Source organism: Monodelphis domestica, chromosome 5 (genome assembly GCF_027887165.1).
Source record: "Monodelphis domestica isolate mMonDom1 chromosome 5, mMonDom1.pri, whole genome shotgun sequence".
In the NCBI taxonomy this organism is placed as follows: Eukaryota; Metazoa; Chordata; class Mammalia; order Didelphimorphia; family Didelphidae; genus Monodelphis; species Monodelphis domestica.
The window spans coordinates 97,028,611-97,053,225 of NC_077231.1; the positions used below are offsets into that span (position 1 = coordinate 97,028,611).

General features: G+C 38.2%; 1 pseudogene; it reads left to right on the top strand.

Moving 5' to 3' along the window:
• The window catches only part of LOC100619594 (60S ribosomal protein L37a-like), a 35,574-nt pseudogene extending 22,813 nt beyond the window's left edge, over positions 1–12,761 (top strand).
• The last annotated feature ends 11,854 nt before the right edge of the window (positions 12,762–24,615 follow it).

Below are 24,615 nucleotides of genomic sequence, written 5' to 3' on the forward strand. Positions count from 1 at the left end.
CCTAAGGCATGCTTAAGAATGGGTGAAGTAGAATTCCCATATTCCTGATCAAGTACCTTCATTGTTTAAATGGGGAATGGTCTTAACCAAATCTAATGAAGTAGGGTCTGAGAATTTTTGAGATTCACAAAAGAAATACCAGCAACTTCTGGAATCTCAGCACTGTAGATGGGGGACTGGTCCTGAGACCTTACTTCATCCTTATTCATTATGATCAGGTGGGATTTATACCAAAAATACAAAGATGGTTCAATATTAGGACAACTTTCCACATAATTGACCTTATCAACAAGCAAGCCAACAAAAATCACAGGATAATCTCAATAGATGCAGAAAAAAAACTATGACAAAATACAACACTCATTCCTATTGAAAACACTAAAAAGTATAGGAATAGAAGGGCCTTTCCTAAAAATAATAAACAGTATATATCTGAAACCATCAGCAAACATCATCTGTAATGGGGATAAACTAGAAACCTTCTCAATAAGATCAGGAGTGAAACAAGGATGCCCATTATCACCTGTATTATTTAAAATTGTACTAGAAACACTAGCAGTAGAAATTAGAGATGAAAAAGAAATTGAAGGCATTAAAATTGGCAATTAGGAGACCAAACTATCACGCTTTGCAGATGATATGATGATCTACTTAAAGAATCCTAGAGAATCAACCAAAAAGCTAGTGGAAATAATCAACAACTTTAGCAAAGTTGCAGGATACATAAACCCACATAAGTCATCAACATTTCTATATATCTCCAACACACTTCAGGAGCAAGAATTAGAAAGAGAAATTCCATTTAAAATCACCCTAGACAATTTAAAATATTTAGGAATTTATTTGCCGAGACAAACACAGGAACTATGTGAACACAACTATAAAATACTTTCCACACAATTAAAACTAGATCTAAATAATTGGAAAAACATTAATTGCTCATGGGTAGGACAAGCTAACATAATAAAAATGACAATCCTACCCAAATTAATTTACTTATTTAATGCCATACCCATTGAACTACCTAAAAAACATTTTTACTAAATTAGAAAAAAAGCATAAAAAATTTCATTTGGAAGAACAAAAGGTCAAGGATATCCAGGAAAATCATGAAAAAAATGTAAATGAAGGAAGACTTGCAGTCCCAGATCTCCAACTATACTATAAAGCAGTGGTCATCGAAACAATTTGGTACTGGCTAAGAGACAGAGAGGAAGAGCAGTGGAATAGACTAGGGGTAAGTGACCTCAGAAAGACAGTCTATGATAAGCCCAAAGATCCCAGAATTTGGAACCAAAATCTACTATTTGATAAAAACTGCTGGGAAAACTGGAAGACAATATGGGAGAGATTAGGTTTGGATCAACATCTCACATCCTACACCAAGATAAACTCAGAATGGGTGAATGACCTGAATATAAAGAAGGAAACTATAAGCAAATTAGTTGAACATAGAATAGTATGTATGCCCTATCTTTGGGAAAGAAAAGATTTTAAAACCAAGCAAGAGCTAGAAAAAAATCACAAAATGTAAAATTTTGATTACATCAAATTAAAAAGTTTTTGTACAAACAAAACCAATGCAACCAAAATTAGAAGGGTAGTAATGAATTGGGGAAAAAATCTTCATAACAAAATCCTCTGACAAAGGTCTAATTACTCAAATTTATAAAGAGCTAAACCATTTGTACAAAAATATCAAGCCATTCTCCAATTGATAAATGGGCAAGGGATATGAATAGACAATTTTCAGCTAAAGAAATCAAAATTATTAATAAGCACATGAAAAAGTGTTCTCAATCTCTTATTATCAGAGAAATGCAAATCAAAACAACTCTGAGGTATCACCTCACACCTAGCATATTGGTTAACATGACAGCAAAGGAAAGTAATAAGTGCTGGAGGGGATGAGGCAAAACTGGGATATTAATGCATTGCTGGTGGAGTTGTGAATTGATCCAACTATTCTGGAGGGCAATTTAGAACTATGCCCAAAGTTGTGATAAAAGACTGTCTTCCCTTTGATCCAGCCATAGCACTGTTGGGTTTGTACCCCAAAGAGATAATAAGGAAAAAGTCTTATACAAGACTATTCATAGCTGCACTCTTTGTGGTGGCAAAAAACTGGAAAAAAGAGGGGATACCCTTCAATTGGGGAATGGCTGAACAAATTGTGATATCTGTTGGTGATGGAATACCAATTGTGCTAAAAGGAATAATAAAGTGGAGGAATTTCATGGGAACTTGAACAACCTCCAGGAATTGATGTATAGTGAAAGGAGCAGAATCGGGGGAACATTTTATACAGAGACTGATACACTGTGGTACAATTGAATGTAATTGGCTTCTCCATTAGTGGCAATGCAGTGATCCTAACAACTTAGAGCGATCTACGAGAAAAAAAAAAACACTATCCACATCCAGAGGAAAAACTGTGGGAGGAGAAACACAGAAGAAAAAACAGCTGCTTGAATACATCAGTCAAGGGGAAATGGTTGGGGATGTAGACTCTAAATGAACATCCTAATGCAAACACCAACAACATGGAAATAGGTTTTGATCAAGGACACTTAATACCCAATGAAATTGCACATTGGCTGCGGGAAGGGTAGGGGGAGGGGAGGGATGGAAATGATATAATTCTTGTAACCAAGGAATAATGTTCTAAATTGACTAAATAAATTAACTTTAAAAATAAAAATAAATAAATAAATAAAGATATTCATACTGCACTCTTTGTGGTGGCAAAATATTGGAAAATGAGGGGATTGCCTCTGTTTGGGGAATGGCTGAAAAAATTATGGCATATGTTAGTAATGGAATACTATTGTGCCCAAATGAATAAAGAGTTGGAGGAATTCCATGTGAACTAGAATCACTTCCAGGAATTGATGCATAGTGAAGGGAGAAGAACCAGGAGAACATTATAAACCTCTGTGTATTTATACACTGTGGTACAATCAATTGTAATGGACTTCTCTACTAACAGCAATGCAATGATCCAGGACAATTCTGAGGGACTTATGAGAAAGATGCTATCTACATCTAGAGGAAGAACTGTGGGAGGAGAAACACAGGAAAAAACCAACTGCTTGATCACATGGGTTGAGGGGGATATGATTGGGGATGTAAACTCTAAATGAACCTCCTAGTGCAAACATCAACAACATGGAATTAGGTTTTGATCAAGGACACATGTAAAATCCAGTGGAAATTCACATTGGCTATGGGAGGGGTTGAGGGGGAGGAGAGGGTAGGAACATGATTCTTGTAACCAGGGGAAAATGTTCTAAATTGACTAATTAAATAACATTTTTAAAATTTAAAAAAACATAAAAATACTCTTTCTAAATTCACTAGAAACTCATAAACATCTTAGTTTCATAGTTTATTTTATTAGTCAGGTCATGAGAAACCATTCAAAATAAAGACATTGAATGAAATCACATAATAAGAAAAGTAGTGATATTTTCCCCCTTAAACTTGTAATACATTTTTTAACCAATCAACATTATCAGTTGGAAGAATATAACCATGGGAATTATAGATAGAATGTAATACTTAGGAGTAAGATCCATAAAGATGTATATGTCAATAACATATGCAATCAGGATACAAACATAACAAGGAAATTTTTTACCTCTAAAACTTTAGAGTTGTTGATGTTTCCTAGAAGTGTTATCATCTTGTTCTCTATGTTAATTATTGCTTCATGATCACGTGGTCACTAGTAGGCATAGATATTATTGAAGAACTTCTCTCAACTGACTTGATTTTAAATCTTGTTTCTAGTATCCCAACTGAATAACCATTGGCCAAATCAATTAATAATTCTGATCTTCAGTGCCCTTACTTGAGAAAATGAGTAGCTTGAACTATGTGGCTTCTAAGGTCCCTTCTAACTTGTAATCTATAACACTGTATCTTCAGCTTGTTGGCTATATCTCTTCAAAGTCACAAGGTAGAAATCCTTAGGAGAAAAGTATAGAAGAAATATAAAACATTATAAGCAGTGGGTATTAATAAGAAATGACACACCTCCTCTGTCTCCCTGACCAATTAAAGAAGCTGAAATTGAAGAGGTGATTGTGTATGTCTGTACATTCACTAAACTGCAGTGACTAAAAAGCCTCTCCCTGATAATATTCAAATGATTGTTCTTTTTGATCTTTAGCTTTAAGCCTCCACAATGAGTAAAATAAGAAACAATAAACCAACCAATAATCATTTATTAATCCTCTCCTATGTGGTAGACCTAAAGTAAACAAAGACCAAAATGAAACTTTCTATACTCAAAGAGCTAATGTTTAGGAAAAAGAATACCCTCACACTAATATAAATCTGCTTTGAACTTATATTTTGTCACTAGCATATGCTTGAGCTTCTATCTGTCTTTGGGTAAAAATTTATTTTTTAACTCCAACTTCTCTCACTTATGAAAATCCTGTCCTTCCCAAACTCATTTCATTTGATGTTACTAATGACATTTCAGTTGCACCTAGATGGCTAAGTAGAGAGACTGTGCCAGATCTGGACTCGGGATGATCTGGGTTCAAATATGGCCTCAGATACTTCATAGCTATGTAACCCTGGGAAAGTCATTCAATCATAATTGCCTAGCCCTTACCATTCTTCTACCTTGAAAATAATAATTTGTATTGATTCTAAGACAGAAGGTAATAGTTTAAAATAAAGGCATTCCAGAGTAGGTTTGAGTGGTCCAAAATGCACTACAGTTTTCCCTCACTACCCTCCAGCTTCCTGAAACTTCTGAGCTTCATAAGCAAATAGACAGTAAGAAGGAAAGAAAAACTTTAGGCAGCACTATAAGGAGGCTATCTCCATGTACCTTTTTTTTTTTGGTTACAATTTCTTACATTTCACTTTCAAATTGAGCTGATTTTTTAAAAAAGGTTTTGTTTTTGAGAGACCCAAATATCTGATTTATCACATTCGACTTTGAACCACAACTATTTATGTACATCTTTTTAATGCCTCCTACACTTTTAAGTTCAGCCTTGTTAAGTTGACTGCATGCTCATTAGCAAAATAGTTATGGCATTTTAGTAACCACATTTAAAAAAAATCACATACCCTAAACTACTCCATGCTCTGTTTAATATTTCATCTACTCTTCTCTAGAACCATGGTTTCTATTTGCAATTTTAATTTCTGTGTGGACAGTCTTTTTGCTAGCATCTTTGTACAGGGTATTCTACTTTGGACCTGGTTTTGTTCTATCCAGCCCTGAAGCTCTGATAGATGTCTTCCAGGACATATACTCTGGGAACTCTTTCTTAGTCATTTTCTTCCAGACATAAATGCCACACAGCTATATGCATCCAGTGAATGAGAAGGTAGTCCCATCCTTAGCCTAGTAGGTCTAATCCAAATGGCAGTATAATTTAATGAAAAAAAAAAACACATAGAGAGTCCAAAGGCTGCAGGGAGTAGCTTATCTCTTCTCTATGGTATGTTGTGTGACCTTGGACTAAATACTGGGTATCTCTGAGCTATGGTGTCTTCATCTATAAGGGGAGGGAGTTGGACAAGATTTAAGATCCTTTCCTATTTTAACTTCTATGACCTTACTCTTTACCTAACTGAAATAAGTTGGAACTTACTTCCTTTCAGTTCAGCTTTTTATATGGTTTTATTTTTAAAAATATATTTGTGATATTTGTTGGTGATGGAATACTATTGTGCTAAAAGGAATAATAAAGTGGAGGAATTCCATGGAGACTGGAACGACCTCCAGGAAGTGATGCAGAGTGAGAGGAGCAGAACCAGGAGAACATTATACACAGAGACTGATACACTGTGGTACAGTCGAACATAATGGACTTCTCCATTAGTGTCAATGCAATGTCCCTGAACAATCTGCAGAGATCTAGGAGAAAAAACACTATCCACAAGCAGAGGACAAACTGTGGGAGTAAAAACACGGAGGAAAAACAACTGCTTGACTACAGGGGTGGAGGGGACATGACTGAGGAGAGACTCTAAATGAACACTCTAATGCAAATACCAACAACATGGAAATGGGTTCAAATCAAGAACACATGTGATACCCAGTGGAATTGTGCATCGGCTATGGGAGAGGTGGTGGGAGGGCGGGGGAGGAAAAGAAAATGATCTTTGTCCCCAATGAATAATGTTTGGAAATGAACAAATAAAATAATGTTAAAAAAATAAAAATAAAAATAAATTTCTATTGATATTTTGTTGAATTTCCCTGTGTTCCTCTTTTTTCCCCCTACTAAGAGATCCACCTCTTAGAACATGGGAGTAAGAACATGAGGGAAAAAAACAGATACACACACAAACACCCCCCACACACACTCCTGCTCAACTTAATTTCCAAACAGAAACAGCCTAAGCCTTAGGGGTATGTACCTCCCATGTGTGATATATTAGGTTGGGTGAATGGAGAAGACACAAAGCTAAATAAGATATGGTTCCTAAATTTAAGGAACTTACTCTTTAATAGAACCATGTGATCGCAGATACAAAGGTGGAAGAAGTCTTAGAAATAATCTAGGTGGAGGTTGAGATTTATATGTGAAGAAACTCAAGCTCACAGAGATTAAGACTTTCAAGTTTCCCTATATCCTATCTACTGTCAAGACCTTTCCCCTCATTATGGGTATCCCTTTATTTCTTGTAACACTGCCACCACACTGGTGCAAGCCCACACCACTTCACAAGAAATGATTGTAATAACTTATTAAAGGGTCTCCCAGTCATAAGTCTTTCTCCACTCCAGTCCATCTTCCACTCAGTCATGAAAGTGATTTTCCTAGAACATAAGTCTGGCCATGTCACCCCACTACTTAATGAATTCCAGTGGCTCCCCATCATCTCCAGAATCAAAATCCTCTGGTGTTCAAAGCATTTCATTTATTCACATTTCCAGGCTTTTTGTACCCTTCTTGCCTCCATACTTATGTATCCTTTGACTGATTGACACTGACTTCCTTAGTATTCCTAGAATATCCATCTCCCAGCTTGGCTCATTTTCATTGGCTATCTCCCATGCCTAGAAAGCTCTCCCTCTGTTCTCCCCTTCTTCCTACTTTCCTTTGGAAGTCTTTCCCAATCTGCCTTCATTCCAGTACTTTCCCTCTGTTGGTTAGATCCAATTTGCCCTATATATAGCTTATTTGTACACAGTTGTTTTCATGTCTCACCCTATTCATCCACGAGCTCTTTGAGAGTGCTGATTTTTTTGCCTTTGTCCGATTCTCTTGTTCTTAGCCCAGTGCTTGGTACAGTATGTAGGCACTTGATAAATGTTCATTTCCGATTGTTAGACTTGAAAAGTTTGGACTCGGGTCCTATGACTCTATCTTTAGAAGCCATTTACTGGACCTTCACATCTTCTGTAAGACAGAGGATCATAGGACTGGAAATGGAAAGGTCCTTAGAGAGCTTATCTTGGTTACAGTTCTCATTTTACAAATAAAAAAGCTAAGGCTTAGTGATTTGCTCAAGATCACACAAACAGTCAGAAGTAAAGCTAGAATTTGAACTCCTGTCTCTTGGCTTCAAATCCAATCCTCTTTCCACAGTACCATACTCCCTCTTCAATAAAAATAGAATAGAAAAGCACATAAAGAGAATTTAAAGCGTTATAGTACCAGAAGATCAGAGATCCCCTCAAGCTGGGAGGTGGATAGAAGGGTGGGAACCAATGTGGGCTTCAAAGAGAAGGTCTTATTTGAGCTAGACCTTGAAAGAAGGGCAAGATATCAATAGGCATAGCTGTCAGAGAGGATTCCAGGGATAGGCTATCTATCGTGAACAAAGGCGCAGAATCTAGAAATATTTGGATTACATGGAAGATTTGAACCAAGTCCTGTGACTTAAGAGCCAGAGTTCTGTTCATTATACCACTGGCTGTTGACCCTTGCCATAGGCATTTTCACCCTTTCACATTTTAGAAGCAATGGCAATTTCTAGCTTGTCTGAGGATGGCGATGAAAAACCAATTCTATATAATAGAGATTTGTAGTTTTATGCATATTTGCTTCTTTCTATTCTATGTACATACACTTTTCCATTTTATCTAGTGTTTGTTAAGTTCAAAACAATTTTTAAAGTAAATTGGAAGACAGAAACGACACTGATGAGGACAGGGGACTCAAAACCACATGACATAATCATTAGTTGGAGGAACTGGAGATATTTAGCGGAGAGGAGAGGAGAGGTAATGTGCAAATGGTGCTGTCTTCATACGTCTGAAGGGCTGCCCTGAGGAACAAGGATCAATCTTGTTCTAAGAGATTCAGGGCTCCTTTCTTTGCTCTCTTCCATTTTTGGACTCTACCCTCAATTTTCCTCACGTTCCAAGGAGTCTTTCCCCAGGCTAGCTGGCTCACACAAGTAGGGGGTGTGATGAGGACAGGACTGTCCTTCAGTTCCCCTGGGCTTCAAATGGGTTATTTCTCAATCTGAAGTACAATGTCTCCCAGACTAGGCATCTCTCTACTCCAGAACAGAGCATGGGCTAAAGTGTAATCTCAGGGGTGAGGAGGAGGAGGGAGGCTAATGAGAAAAGAAGGAGAGAAGAGAAGGAAGGGGAAAGAAGGGAAGGATGGAGGGAGGGAGAGTAGAAAGGGGAGAAGCATTTCATCCCTTCCCACAGAGAGGATTTCCCCCTTCTGTTTCTAAAATGCTAATGACTCCTGAGCCTGGCAGAGAAGAAATTTGGGAACTCTGCAGAGGTTCCTATCACCTAAGCTAGGCTAAAAAGATAGAATGGACTAGAACCACAGGAAGCAGCCTCAGAAAGCAATTGATTGTCATTTGATTTTTAATACTCTGTACATGCATATAGAAATTTGAAAATTTTATTATTTATGGGGGCAGTTGGCAGAGGGAAGAGGCAGCCTCCTGTCCCTAAAGGACTGCAGGGCTGCATCTTGGTTGCCACTTCTGGTTACTGAGAAACTTGCTGTGTGACCTTGAGGGATCCCTTTCCCTCTCTGAACAAACTCTCTACCCCCAAAATTCCACTTAAAAAAATAAATTAAGTAGCTTACAGAAAATAATATTAAACATCAATACAACAACCTAGCCTTGTTTAGTAACATTTGCATTTAGATTAATTCCAGTGAATAAAATGTCATAACTGTTTTCCCTGTCTATTAATACCCAACAACCCTCTTCTGTTTTACCCCCTCCTCCATTATAGCAAATAGCCAACTTTAAATTTAAAGGTTAAGAATCCCTGAGATTAGGGACTTCTGGGGGCACAGTGGATTGAGAGCCAGGCCTTGAGATGGGAGGTCCTGGGTTCAAATTTTACTTTAAACATTTACATCTGTGTGAACCTGGGCAAGTCACTTAACTCCAGTTGTCTAGCCCTTACTGCTCTTTCACCTTGGAACCAGTACTTAATAGTGATTCTAAGCCAGAAAACAAGAGCTTTAAAAAAAGTGAGAGAGAGAGAAGGAGAATCCCTTTTCAAGGTCAGGAGACTAGAACATCTGTTAGTCTTCAAGGTTCAACTCATGAGTTGCCTCTTCCTGCTATCCTCAGATACTAAACCTCTAGTGTCCCTCCATTAACCACAAATTCATAAACCTCTGTACACGATGTATCCTTTAGTAGGAGGTAAACCCCTTGAAGGCAGGGGCTTTTCCTCTGATGAACCCCTCTTATATTTTGCCATAGGATGGAAAACAGAAAGACACCTAAATAGATCAGGGCTCTGAATGCATCAGTGAGAATTTGAAAGTCCAGAGAGCTATTATGTGTGTTACTCCATCCCCTAGAATAGCACCTTATACATTTGTTTTTCATTTATTGAAACTATGATTCAATTGGCATGAAGTACTTCCCATGAGAAAACTCCCTCTACCAATTAAGATCTGTACTGCTCTGCAACTGATAAATAGTCCTCCAGCAAGGATTATTCACCCTGAGGTCTGTGAGGTTTTGTTTTTCGTAATTTTGCTAACTCTATTTTAAATACAACTACTTTTAATTCTACATATTTCATTTTAGGCATTTAAAAAACATGACTCTGAGAAAGGTCCCAAAGGCTTCATCAGATTGCCAGAAAGGTTCATTACACACACACACACACACACACACACACACACACACACACACACATACACACACACACAGACCAAGACAGAAACAGAGACTGTCAGACAGTTAAGAATTTCGGATCTCGAAGTAATGATTACTTTTCTCTTTTAAACAACTCCCAGCCTTAAGGAGATGTGCGGGGCAGTATAAAATTAAGTGGGTGTAAGTCAGGTTTAACCCGTAGTAGGGATTCAATACATGTTGATGGCCGGAAATTCTTTAACTAGAATCACACTTAATCATATGCTACCTTTCTCATAGATGTAGAGTATAATATAATGTATAGATTATCAATCTACATATAATTTTACAGATGGGAAAACAAAGACCCAATAAAAAGTTGAGATTTTCACAGGTAATATGCAGCAAACTTGTTGTTTTTGCTTTTTAATCTTGGTTCTGTTTTTACATCTGTATCACTTCTGAATATTGGTGCTCCCACCCAATGAGCCCTCCTTTATGTCAAAAAAAGAAACAATCCAGTAAAATCCAACTAGTTTATTGGCTGTATGACCCCAAGCAAGGATAAGGAGTTTGATTTGACCTCTCTGAACCTCAATTTCCCCATCTAATCAATGGGGATAAATATGCTTCATTACCTACCTCATTCTTTACTACCTAAATCAATACATCACAGTGTATCCCATTTTTCAAGCCAAAAGAGAGAAAATATGTAGTGTACCTGGGTCTTTTTGTGTCATGAGAACCTCTGATATGGTGGATGAGATGATTGCAGACTGCATTTGAAGGACTTGTTGAAATAACACCAGGAAAAAAGAGAATAGAATTCTGCTGTCAACAGGGGATGGGGCTAGAACCTCTAGCCAAGAAAATCGGATCAGCAGTTGGAGACAGGGTTCTTTCTCTTTTGAACTTGAAGAGAAAGGAATATCTTGCTGAGTTCAACCTGTTGTGGTCCCTCATTTTATCTGAAGAAAACCATATTAGCCATTCATTCCTCAGTGGTGGATAGAGACTTTTTCCCTGTAGGGAACAGAAGAGACTATCCACCCAAGAAGATTTGCAATTGCCTTCTTATACAACTGTACATCCCTCTATATAAGGAAAATCCAATAGCCTGACTCTACAATCTCACCAGAGACTCAGGTCCCAGACCTGAGACCTCAATCCCTGAGGGGAAATTTAGGTTAAAATAGTAATTAGGGATTTCCCAATTTTCCCTTTACCCTAAACCCTACCATTCCTAAATACTATAAAGAATAAATACATCTTATTAATCCAGAAGAAACTGAACATCTTATTCATCTAATGTGCAGAGGAGATCAGGATAATATCTATCAAGGTAAGAAGTCAGAAACCAAAGACTGAAGGGGATTTCCTCCTTAACTCTCAGCTCTGGATCTTGATCAAATCTCTCCCCTTCCCTTGTGTAGCTCTACTTAAGAGAGGAAGTATCTGTCCCCTCTCTCTCTTAGCCCTTTCAAACTTTGGTTCCTGATCCCTCACTAGTACAATACAAAGGTTCCATATATGAAACAGAATGATAATACTAGCTAGTATTTGCATAGCACCTCCTATGGACTAGGCACTGTCCCAAATATTTCACACAGATTAACTCATTTGATGATCCCAAAATTCCATTAACAAATACATTAAATGTCTTACAGAAAACAATATTGAACACCAATACAACCACCTAGGCTTGTTTAGTAAACATTTGCATTTGAATTGTACTGTTCTGCCCCTTTTTTGTTTACTAATGTACCATCATTTTAGTCATGTCTAATTCTTCATGACTCCATTTGGGATTTTCTTGGCAAAGATACTGGAGAACTTTACCATTTCCTCCTCTAGTTCATGTTATAGCTGAGGAAACTGAGACAAACAAGTTGAAGTGACTTGTCCAGGGTCACACAGTTACTAAGTGTCAGAGGCCATATCTAACTCGTGTCTTCCTAACTCCAGGTCCAACATACCATTCACTGTACCACCTAACTTCTCCAGAAATGCAGATAAGAAGTATAGGGGCTAGATCTGTGGCTTCATTGGAACAAGGAGCTGCTAGATGAAGAAGCACCAACTACCAATGCACATCAACACAGTATCTTTGTCATTCACAGTCTTCATAGAAGTACTTTGAACATTGACAGGTAAACTGATTTGCACAGGGTTACAAACACAGTATCTGCCAGAATTCCAGTAATTCTGGAAGCTGAGTCTTTCTGATCAGCTCTCTACTCACTACATCACCCCCAACTACCAAAATAATAATAACAATAAGAATAAAAATGTAAATCGTGAAGACAATGACAACAATAATAATGATGGTAGCCTCTCAGAGTCCGGGACCTGCAGCTGGCAACATGGCAAAACGTTAATAAGAAGGTCGGAATTGTTGGTAAATATGGAAAACGTTATGGTGCATCCCTCAGAAAAATGGTGAAGAAAATTGAAATTAGCCAGCACACCAAGTATACCTGCTCCTTCTGTGGCAAGATCAAAATGAAGAGACAGGCTGTGGGTATCTGGCATTGTGGATCGTGTATGAAAACAGTAGCTGGTGGTGCATGAACCTACAATACCACCTCTGCAGTCACAGTCAAATCTGCCATCAGAAGACTGAAGGAATTGAAAGACCAGTAAAAGCTTTTACTTAACAAATTTCTGTAGCCCAAAAGTTCATCAACAAATGGGTTCATTCATGTAATAAAAATAATAATGATGATACTGAGTATTTCTATATATTTTTATTTATATAATGCTTTATCTATATAGTGCTTTTTATTTATTTATACAGTGCTTTTTATATTTTATATTATTTAAATAGTGCTTCATATTGATATTTATTTATGTAGTGCTTGAAAAATTGCCAATCACTTTACATATACAATCTCACTTGGTTTTCATAACAATCCTATCAGGTTTGGGCTATGACCATGACCATTTTACAAATGAAGTAGCTGAGCCTAAGAAATTAAGTGACTTGCCCACGGTGACACTGCTAAGTGTCTATAGCCCCTAATGAATGGGAAAGCATATTTCAAAAGCCCACAAGGCAGGTTGAGCATAGGTTCAGAAATATGCCTGGTTTCTTTGTACAAGATGGTCTACAGCTTCCATTGGAGAGACTCTGGACCGGGTTCTCTATGTGGCAGCAGATGGAAAATGACAGAAACAAGTGATCCTCTCTCCCTCTATGACTCCATAGCTTGAGGCTCTGATGCCCAGGAGGTCCCCGTGGTGGGATGTACATGACAATCCATTTTTGCTCAAAGGAGGACCTGAATAAGGTTGGCAGCTGAGTAATTAGCCAGATTCCTGGGCAGACAGGCTATTGACGCTGATGGAGGGAAGGAGGGAGGAAGCCAAGGATGACAACAGGATTGTCAGAGACAAACTTTGTTCATGCAGCAAGCGCAGCAGCTTCAGGCATAGATTTGACAACAGGGTCTGCCCAGGGGCAAAATCTTCAAACAGGCAAAGTTTGTTGTATCAGGGAAGATATTTTCTCCACCCTTCATTTATTCAACAAACACTTAGTGAGTTACAAAGCCTTGTGATGGGTGCTGAAGGAGACAGAAAGATGAATAAACAGCCTCTGACTTGCTAGGAGCTACATGTCTAGAGGGGAAATGAGTGTATTTATATGCTAAAACATATAACCATAGGATTCAGAGCTGGCTAGAACGTTAAAATAGAAGGGCAGGGGGCATCTGGGTAGCTCAGTGGATTGAGAGTCAGGCCTAGAGACCGGAGATCTTAGGTTCAAATCTGGCCTCAGACACTTCCCAGCTGTGTGACCCTGGGCAAGTCACTTGACCCCCATTGCCTAACCCTTACCACTCTTCTGTCTTGGAGCCAATACACAGTATTGACTCCAAGCCTGAAGGTATGGGTTTTAAAAACAAAACAAAACAAACAAACAAAAAAGCAAAAACAGAAGGGCAGAGCTTGGAATGCCTTCAAACATGGGATGTCAGTTCTGGAAAGGGCCTTCAAACAGGAAGCATCAGAGATGGAAGAGAATCTCAGCTATCAGAACTGGGAAAGACTTTAGGACAGGGAATGTCAGAATTAAGCAAACCATGACAATGGGGAATGTCAGAGATGAATCATGTTACAAACCGTTTTTCCCAACCATAGATGAGGCAACTAAGATCCAGAGAGAAGTGGGATGCCCAAAGCTGCACATCTGAGATTCAAGCTCCCAAATTGCTTTCACATTCTTCTGCAGCAGAAGGTAGAAGGGGAGAAGGTGGTAAAACAGAGGGACAACATTCCAAGAGCTGGAAGGACCATTGTGACTTTGTGCCTCAGTAAGCTATTTCTCTTCTTTGAGTCAATGGCTCTCCTCCAACCAGGTATTTTCTGTGCAGACAATTGGTCAACAAGCTCCTACCATATGCTAGGTTAGTACCTATGCATTACAGATAGGTTGTATGGCCCAAGTCCTCAAAGAGCTCCCATTCTAACAAGATGAGACAAAATACAGCACAGAAATACAACTATGTCACATCAAATACATACAGTGGGGGAACTTTCAGAAGGAAAAAGATTCCAGTAAGGGCAAGTGGGAAGAGGGGAGGAAAGATGAAGAAAAGTCTCCCCACAGAACGTCAGATTTTGATTGCATTTTAAAAGATATCAGGGGATCTCAGATGCAGAAATGAGGAAAGAAAGCATTTCAGGAAGGCCTGGAAGACAGCCAGTGAAAAGACAGCTAGTTAGGAGTAGAGTGTAGAGTTCAAGGAATAGCAAGGAGGTTACTCTTATTAGATCATAGAGTACATGGAGGGGACTTAAGTACAGGAAGAAGAGAAATTTAGGAAGGGGCCAGATTATGAAAGACTCTAAAAGCTAATCAGATAATTTTATATTTGAATCTGGAGGTTCTGTTGTTGTTCAGTTGTGAATTTTAAAACTATTCCACCCTAATCAGACTGTACTTTAGAAGATCTGATTTAGCTATTTCCTGATCAGTAACAATGAAGATACTTAGAATAATAGAATCAAGTCTTGGAAACTCTACATTTCTCACCCTTCTTAGTTTAACAAGATTAGGAAGGTCTGCATCAAACTCAAGATTTAATTATCTGAGGAAATGGCCTTCAACAGACATGTTCAGAAAAACGGACAGACTCCTGGGCTGTCCTAAGTCAAGGTAAGTGATCATTGGTACAGATGAGACACAGGAAAGTGACATAAAACCATTCATATAAGGCACATCACTTCCTCTCTCTTTCTCTTTCCCTGGAGAGGCAACTCTGGTTGAGAGTGTGCTAGGCGTTTTGACATCTTGGAGTGTTGGTGATGAGTTTTGCCCTTGATCTGATTCAGGTTTGGGCATCTTAGCTGAGACCCTTTGGAGGTCAGACTGATTCTTTCCTCCTTCACACTCAAAACCTTACTTTCTAGATCTCCTAATCTTCCCACCCGGTACTAATCCCTTCCTTCTTCCTTCTTCTTAATCTCCTCCACTATATCAATTAAATCACCATAAAATTTCCAACTGAGTTTGGGCGTTTCATTAGGATTTTATAAGTAAAATCCTTGGTGACCAAATATAATTATTACATTTAGTCTCAACCATAATTTTAACCCTTATACAGTCAAGTTGACTCTTTATGATCCAACTTGGGATTTTCTTGGTAGAGATACTGGAGTGGTTTGTCATTTTCTTTTCCAGTTCATTTGATATATGAGGAAACTGAGGCAAATAAAATTAAATGACCTGTCTAGGGTCACATAGTAAGTATCTGAAGCTGTAGTTATACTCAAGTTTTCCTGACTCCAGCCTGGCACTCTATTCACTGAGCCAACTAAGTGCCATGCAGGTACCAGAAAACTACTAGTGAGAAAAGTGACATGCCCAGATCTGTGCTTTAGGAAAAGTAATTTTGTAGCTAAGTGGAGGTTGGATTAGAATAAGAAGAGATATTTAAGGAGGAGAACAACCAACAGACTATTTTAGTAATCTAGACAGAAAAAGAATTATGTTTGTTATCACTATGACTATTAATAACCTGTGAAGAATAAAATGATGAAACATGTACTCCTCATAGATGTTAGCCAGTGTTAAGAAGGATATCCTAAGTCCAGTCTAAATGGTTAGATACATTCCTCTCCTCTACCCTCTCGCATGATACTGAGGTTCAACAGATGCTTCTGCTGAAAACAAACACCAATTCTTTTAATATCAACATTTTCCCAATGATTCTCTCTTTTTGCGAATCATGGATACCCAAGAAAATACAGAACCACATAATGGGCATAAATTGACAGAAGCTTTATAATCAATGATAATTTTTAAGTAAGACAAGGTCTAAAAGATATTGCTTGGGAGATCTGTGATTGGGAAAGAAGGCAGGTTAGTCGTGTAGGAGAATAAATATTACTGAAGGATAGCCCAATGGTTATAATTTTAACTTTGGGATGTTAAAAGACCTAAAGGTCAGTGTTCAACTTTTATGATAGATTCTCTTTGGTGGATTTTTGTGAGGATATGGACAAGATGAGAAACCAAAAGAGGGCATTCACACAAAAGAGTCACAATTTAATTGAAATATTGAAGACAACTAGAGAATGAGATGGAATATTCTCTTAAGATTACTCCTAGCTTTAAATTCTATGAAACTTGAGCATCCTCATTTTCCTACTCCTATTTTTTGGCACCAATTCTAGACCTTCCATTAGATCTCAAGGTGCCCTGAAGCACTCTGTCCCCAGGCCTCATTATGATAGTCTGATTTTCCCTACATTTCCTTGCTATCAAAATTCTGTTCTGTATCTCAGATTCATCATAACACCTCCATTTCAGGGTACAAGTAGCATCTTTAACTTGATCAGATATGCTATTGGAAAAGGAGTAGAAGTCCACAGTGACAATGTGGTACAGTGTAAAGGTTGAAGAGAGATATACATACAGATAGATAGATAGATAGACAGACAGACAGACAGACAGACAGACAGACAGACAGACAGATAGATAGATAGATAGATAGATAGATAGATAGATAGATAGATAGATAGACAGACAGATTGACAGACAGATAGACAGATTGACAGACAGGTAGAGAGACAATTGAGTAAGCAAAAAAAGCATTTACGGAACACGTTTTATTTCAAGAACTCCACTAACCACTGGAGATGCACATATAAATAATCTAAACAGTACCTGCTCCTAAGGAGATTTCATTCTAATAGGAAAAGGTAATATAAAAGGGGATCTGGAAAAGCAAATGGTAAAGTGAAGGAAGAATAAGAGGAAGGGGATAAAGAAAGAATTTTCCAGAGTAGAATTTCAAGTAAAGTGAAGCATGCCAAGACCTTAGGGCAGAGGTTTGTTTCTCTGAGGTGGGAAGATAATTAGTGGGGAGTAGGAGAAGAAAGTAGAGGAGGAGAAAAAAAAGGAAAAAGAAGAAAAGAGGAGAAAAAGAAGAAAGGGAAGAAAAATAAGAGGAGGCAGAAGAAAAGGAAAAAGAGAGGAGTGTTTGGATGACCAGCATTCAAATCCTACCTCTTTTACTCCCTACTTTAGTGACTTTGGGCAAGTCACCTAACCTTTCTAGGGCTCAGTCTCTGTAAATTTGAGAGGTTGGACTAGATAGTCTTTGATAAACTTTTCAGCTTTAATTTTTTTTTACCTAAATCTATGATCTTACAATCAATCTCTTCTTATTATCTATGCCTTTGGACTGAGTCAATATTCCACATCTTGGTTGTCTAACCCAATAGCAACTAATATGTTGAAACATATCTTTGTTACTTAGTATGCCTGTGAACCTGAGCAAGTCACTTCTCAATCTCCCTATATGTAAAATTAAGAGATTGCAGGAGATCTAGAATTTTGAGTTTCCTTCTAGTTTTGACATATGATCTTATTTGAGACCAGACCTAAGGATTCATTGAATAGGGAACTACCAAGTGAAGAAAGTGCCTACCAATATAGATCAGCATCTTCCCTTCAACTCAGAGGCTTAGGGAATTAGAGACCCTAACAGGTGGAATAACTTACCCAAAATCATATATCCAGTGTGTGTCAGAGGTAGGACTTGAACACAGGCTCCTTAACCAGTATAGCACACTTTCTTTTCCCATGAATCTATAGTAATGTGAATTTTAGGCTAGATAAGCAGGAAAGGGGGCCACTACCACCATAAACAAGGGAGGGGGAGATAAAGGGGAGAGGTCATGTTTTGAGGCAAATGCTCCTCAGATTACTTTGTAAAATGTCACCTTATATTTCCCAATGTAGAACGAATCTTTTTTTTTTCTGAATGGATGAAAAAGTATTATTAAGTAGTTGCTATGTGTCAAGCATTTGTATATAATTTCTTAAATTATTAGCTTTTAATATGATGGTGTAAAATTCTGACCTAATGCCATGGAATTTGTCTAGTGGATTATAGATAACATCTGTTGTTGCTTTGGATGATGAACTTAATCTCTAGCATCTTTAAAAGTAGAAATCTAGCATCATTGATTTAAAACTGGAAAGGGCTCCACAGGTCATCTATTCCAAACCCCTCATGATACAGAGGAAAAAATGAATAAGATGCCCTATTAGACAAGCACTAACAGATAGATTGCCTTTAGTGGTGAATCACTGCTGCCTGAGAACACTCCCAAGGACTGGTTGACCCTCTAGCTTGCCCTTTGCAAAGCCGAGATCCTGCTCAAGTGAAAAGCTTACTGGGTGGGAGTTTAGTATTTTCTTGGGTCATCTTGCTATCCCTCTAGTGCTTTTAGGAAGCTCTGGATTCTGATGTGGGAGGTGGGAAAATAAACAGATCCAATTCAAGCCAATTGGGAAGAGTGGAGGAAATGGCAAGTCATATCTTTAGAGACCCTGGGCTTGACTCTCTCTTTCTACCCTCCTACTCTCTGTGTAAGACTTTCAGATGAGAACATAGCCAATCTCCTCTGGAAGTCTGGAGTATGAGGAAGGGGGTTGCCTGGAGTTTGAGGAAGGACAGCAGATGGAGAAGGAATGTGCCAAGCCCAAAGCCAATAGCAGACAAAAGGGGTTTTCTGTGATGGGAACCTCTAGGTATGATGATGCTGGATTAGTAAGGCAATCAGACAGCCCAGAAGGAAGATCCAAATCTGTTCTTATTTTCCATGTGCTGTCCAATTGCCCCATGGAACCACTTCTCTGCCTCCAACTGGAAGCAACTGATGGGCTTCTGACTGAAGCAAAGATTAGTCTCAGAATCCATTCAGTCTTGGTTTTCTGTAGCCCATCTATTCCCTATTTGCCTTATCTTCTAATTGTCTGCTGTGCCATATTCTTTGGGGCTCAATTTCCTCACATATGAAATCATGAGAGTAGGCATTAGGCTCCTCTAGACCATGATCTTCTGTTTCTAAGTTTCTCCCTCACCCTGACATTCTCACTCAGGTCCTTCCTGGGCAACTAGGTGGTGCAATGGATAGTCTCAGGATTGGAGTCAGAAAGCCCTGAGTTCAAATCCAGATTCAGATACTTACTAGCTCTGTGACCCTAGGCAAATCACTTAACATTGTTTGCCTCAGTTTCCTCACCTAAAATGAGCTGGAGAAGGAAATGGCAAACCATTCCAGAATCTTTGCCAAGAAAATCTCAATGGAGTCAAGAAGAGTTAGACATGACTGAAGTGATTGAAGAACAACAAGGTCCTTCCCAGATCTGACATATTACAATATATGGTTACTTCTACCTTGAATGTTCAAAGGTCTTGAGCAGCTCATGACAACCTATGAATCTGTCAGAATTCAATCGGTTACTCCTTACCTTCTGCCTCCGTGTTGAAGGTGATAGATTTCTATTTGCCATCTTACTCTGATGGACAGGATCTGTATTCACAGATCTGAGAGGGCTCCTTGCTCTGCATCTTGCCTCTCTTTTCACTGATATCTCTGGAGCACTTCCAAGCTGCCCCATAACCTGGTCCACTAGTTCAAAATTGCCAACCTTAGGTATTATCGGTGTTAATGACCTCCCATTACCTATGGACTGACAAAGAAGAATAGTCCAGCAATGAAACAATTGGCTTTTTTTTAACCACACAATACTAGGAAAGCTCAAAAAAATTGTTTAAAGTTGATTGTTGTTCAGGCCTCTCTGGGCCTCAGTTTCTTCAACTGTAAAATGAGGAGATTGGAGTAAATAGCTTTGAATGTCCCTTTCTGCTATAAACTCTATGATCCTAGGATGAAACCAGTCAGTACTAATAAAGGAGGGAGAAGAACCTAAGTGAGATAAGAAGAAAATAAGTTACTATATTATCCCTTGGGAGGGCCACAAGAAATTCTTGAGCAAGTTGTAGAAATCAGAGCAAAGGACCAGAGTGGTTAGTAACTTGTTCCAGGTCACACAGGAAGGATATGATAGAATTGGGGTTTGAATTCAAATGTTCTAACTTCAAATGCAATGCATCATGGGACTTTGTTCACCTCATTTTCTTTCTGTCTATCCAATCCTATATTTAATGTATTGACTCAGTTATTCATCAAATATTTATTAAACACCTACTTTTCCTGTACAGAGAATAATGTTCCATAATGGAGGAAATAAGATTAAATAAAACACAAGATCTCAGCCCTCAGGGAGCTTTTAGTCTAGTATGAGGTTAAGGTTGTTGTTTTTTATTCTTGTCATACACTCAATGACCTAGTTTGAGATTTTCTTGGCAGAGATTCTGAAGTAGTTTACCATTTCCTTCTCCAATTTATTTTACAGAGGAGGAAACTAAGGTGAATCTTGCCTAGAGTCACAAAGCTAGTAATTATCTGAGGTCAGATTTGAACTTAAGTCTTCTTGACTCCACATCTGGTGCTCTATACATTACACCTCCTAACTGCCCAAAGGAGGAAGGGATTAAATAACTTTACTCTCTAACATTATAAGAGAAGTATTTTTTTTCCTTCTGAGCCAAAGGATAGCAGTGGGGTAAGGGAAATACATGTAGATCATCAGGGGGAGAAATTTCTCTAGAAATTCAGATCAATGCTTTCTAAAATTCAGAGTTTTAAAGGATTTCCTGGGTACCAAAAGTATAATGAAAATAACAAACACAGCTAATAATAATAGCCAGGATTAACATAGTGCCTACTATGTTAAAGTCATCGTGCTAAGCATTTTAAAAATATTCGCTCATACAATCCTCACAAAAGCCCTGGGAAGTAGATGCTACTATTATTCCCATTTTATATTTGAGGAAATTGAGATAGACAGAGCCTTAAGAACACAATAACAGCTAGCATTTATTTAGGTTTGTAAAGCAATTTACAAATATTGTCTCATTCAGGCTGGAGGGAAATGAGGATTTCCATTTGTGATATCTATCACAGTCAGGTCACACCTTTTCTGCCCTCCAACCTCAACTTTGATCCCTCAGCCCATCTGAAAGAGCCCCATGGTCAAAACTATGGTTTGAGAGGAGAGAACCTATCAGAAAACTAGTTTAGCTAGTTCTGTATCAGAGTTCAGTTCTCTCTCATGACCAAGGGATAGACCATATAAGGATGGTTGGTTTTCAATGGGAAAGATAATCAAGGGTGGGGGCTTGCATGGGTTAGTAATTAGCTTCTTTGGATAGACTGGAACCTCTGGATTTTTTTCAGCCAATGAGGAAACAAGAGATGGCTTCTCAAGTTAGACTTAGGAAATATATCCTGCTGTGCCTGCCCTCAAGGTATCCCTGTATTGGTGATATGGGGGAACAGAGTTCTTTGGACACCCCCAAATCCCTTAAGAAATCCCAGGTCCAAGATTACATGAGGACTTTCCCCATTTTGCACCCCCACAGTGCTGGTTGAAGAAAGCAGGCCCTAGTGCAACCAAAGAGATGGCTGAATAAACGAAGGATTCTTCCTCTTGCTTTAGATGAATTTATACTAGTTTTATGATAGAGGTTTTAGCACAGAGGAATGCCTTCTGTTTACACCTCACCATCACTAGGATCCTCAAGATAGGCAACTCACCCATCTTCATGATCAAGATGTCATAAATAATGTATACCTGTGCTTCTGCCCCAGACTCGAAGGCTCCTCACATTATCCTCCTTGCTTGTCCCCCTTATTTGTCTCCCTCCCCACCTTTCTTTCTAAGTCATATAGATCCTGTTCCTCTAGGATATAAACATTCTTTTCTTTAGGGAGGCAGTTTGGTCCTGCACCTGCCTCCCAGCCATTCAACTTAATAAATTTCTCTATTTTTAAAGATACTTATCGGAGCCTATTCATTCATTGAAAGAGAATACCCTCCCAAACAGAACCAGATTAATATCAAGCTCTCCCACAACACCCGCTCTTGCAAGGCATTAATAAAGAGCTTTCCTACTTCACAATTGAGCAAGTATTTTCATCTTGAGTAAGGCTGTGTTCCTTATAATCTTCAACAATCCTATGAGGCAGATGCCATTATTATCATCCCCATTTTACAGATGAGGCACCTGAGCCACTGAATGTTTATGTGATATGCCTATGGTGACACAGCTTGAAAATGTCTGAGGTTGCATTTCAACTCAGGTCTTTCTGACTCCAAGTCCAATATTGTGCCACCCATCTACATGCAACTTGCTTGTTATTGCCTAGCTGGTTTCTGTTAGGGTCAGGGCCCAAACCCAACTCCAAAGGAGTGCTCTAATGAGCACATTTCATATTTGCAAAAGAAAATATTGTATGAGGTAGAAGGGGATGGAGGAAGTCAGAATCCTAGGATCAGACAGATATAGGGAGACAATGTGTCTATTGCCAAAATTTAATAGCAAGGAGTACTTTTAAGTTTGGAGCCAGTTTCCCATGCTTACACATTTTCTACTCTTCTTAGACCCCTGAACTGGACTCAATTTCTTGTGTTCAATCATTTTTTCAGTTGTCCCTTATTCTTGGTAAATTCATTTGAGGTTTTCTTGGCAAAGATACTGGATTTGTTTGCCTCAATATAAAATAAGCATCTAGCTTATTTTATAAATGAAGAAACTGGGATGAATAGGGTTAAGTGACTTGCACAGGGTCACACAGCTCGTAAGTGTCTGAGTCCAGATTTAAACTCGGGAAGAAGAGTCTTCCTGACTCCAGTCTGGGTATTCTATATCTATTCACTCTATCTACTACAGAAGCTTTTCAGATGTCTCCACTAGCAGTCAGACACAATACTGATTGTATTCTCCTTGGATAGGCACTCATCCTTTCTTGTCCCTAAATAAGCACAGAACTCTTTTTTTGAGATTGTCTAAGGTTTTATTTTTATTTTTTTAAATTCCTAGCAACTACCAGGAAGCAGAGAGGATAAAAATAACAAGGAAAAGGTGCTAGTTACAGGAATTCTTTCAAAGCTCATTCATAAAAGTCAACTCTTGTCCTTATTAGAATGTAAATGGGGCTACCCTGGACTTTCTTAGCTATCCTCATTTTCTTTAAAGAATAAAATTGAATTCAGATAGCATTTGTTAAACCCCTACCAAGTTCCTAGCATGGTGCTAGGTGTTGGGGCTATGAAGGTTAAAAATATGTAATCTTTGTCCTCAAGTAATTTATATTCCACATTAATTTCTTAAAGTTTACTCCACTTTGACCTATAATGTTTTTGAAAAAAAGAAAGTTGGTACTTTCCTTAGATGATAAAATATATGATTAGAGAAGAAGCCTTGGAGATCATCATGTCTAACACCTTCATTTTATAAAGGAGGAAACTGTGGCTTAGAGCACAGAAATGACTAGTCCAAAGTGACAAGACCAGCACTAGAATCCAATTCTTCTGACTACTAATATTTGGGATCTTGATGATAGTCAGGGTCCCTGACTAGTACAAAAACTGAAATGTGACTAACACTATCAGAAGGACAAAGGACAAAGCTTTGGACTAGGGACCTTGTTTCTAGCCAATCATAATCAGAATGTATAACCAGGAATAAATTGATGTGTAACATTTATATTAATTCCTTTCAAACAGGGTAATAAAGGTGATTTAAAAATTAAAATAGACCAAGGGTATTATTCTATTAATTTATTCATATTTTCTAAACATAATTTCTTTTGGGTGGCTGTGTTGTGATTGTTCTTGACAGAGAATCCAGATTTCACCAAAATTTAGAGAACTTCATTGCAAGGTAGAGGGAAATGCAGAAGGGGAACACATTCCATTGCCCTTCTCCCAATCTTTGACATCTTCAACCCTTTCTCCATCGTTTTACAAATATAAAGATTGTAAAAGCAGGGTAATGGCATCATTTCATTTTGGAAAGGACTCAGTGAGATTCATTTATGACCAAGCTTCTTCTATTCTGGTACCTATATCTATTCATTTTGCTTTATACTTGGAAAAATCATTATAGTTTTTTTTTTCAACTATATAATGGGCTGCCACAGAGGAGAAAGATTAGAATTGGACTGTTTAGAACAGATAAAACTAATAATGAAAAGATTAAATGAGGCAGATTTTAAAAATAAAAAAAAATGTCTATCTTTAAGATAGAAGGGACAGATTTTTTAAGATAGCTAAGCTCCCCATCTATGAATGTGTGTGTGCATGTGTGTGTGTTTGTGTTTGATGAAAATATAAAAATTAAA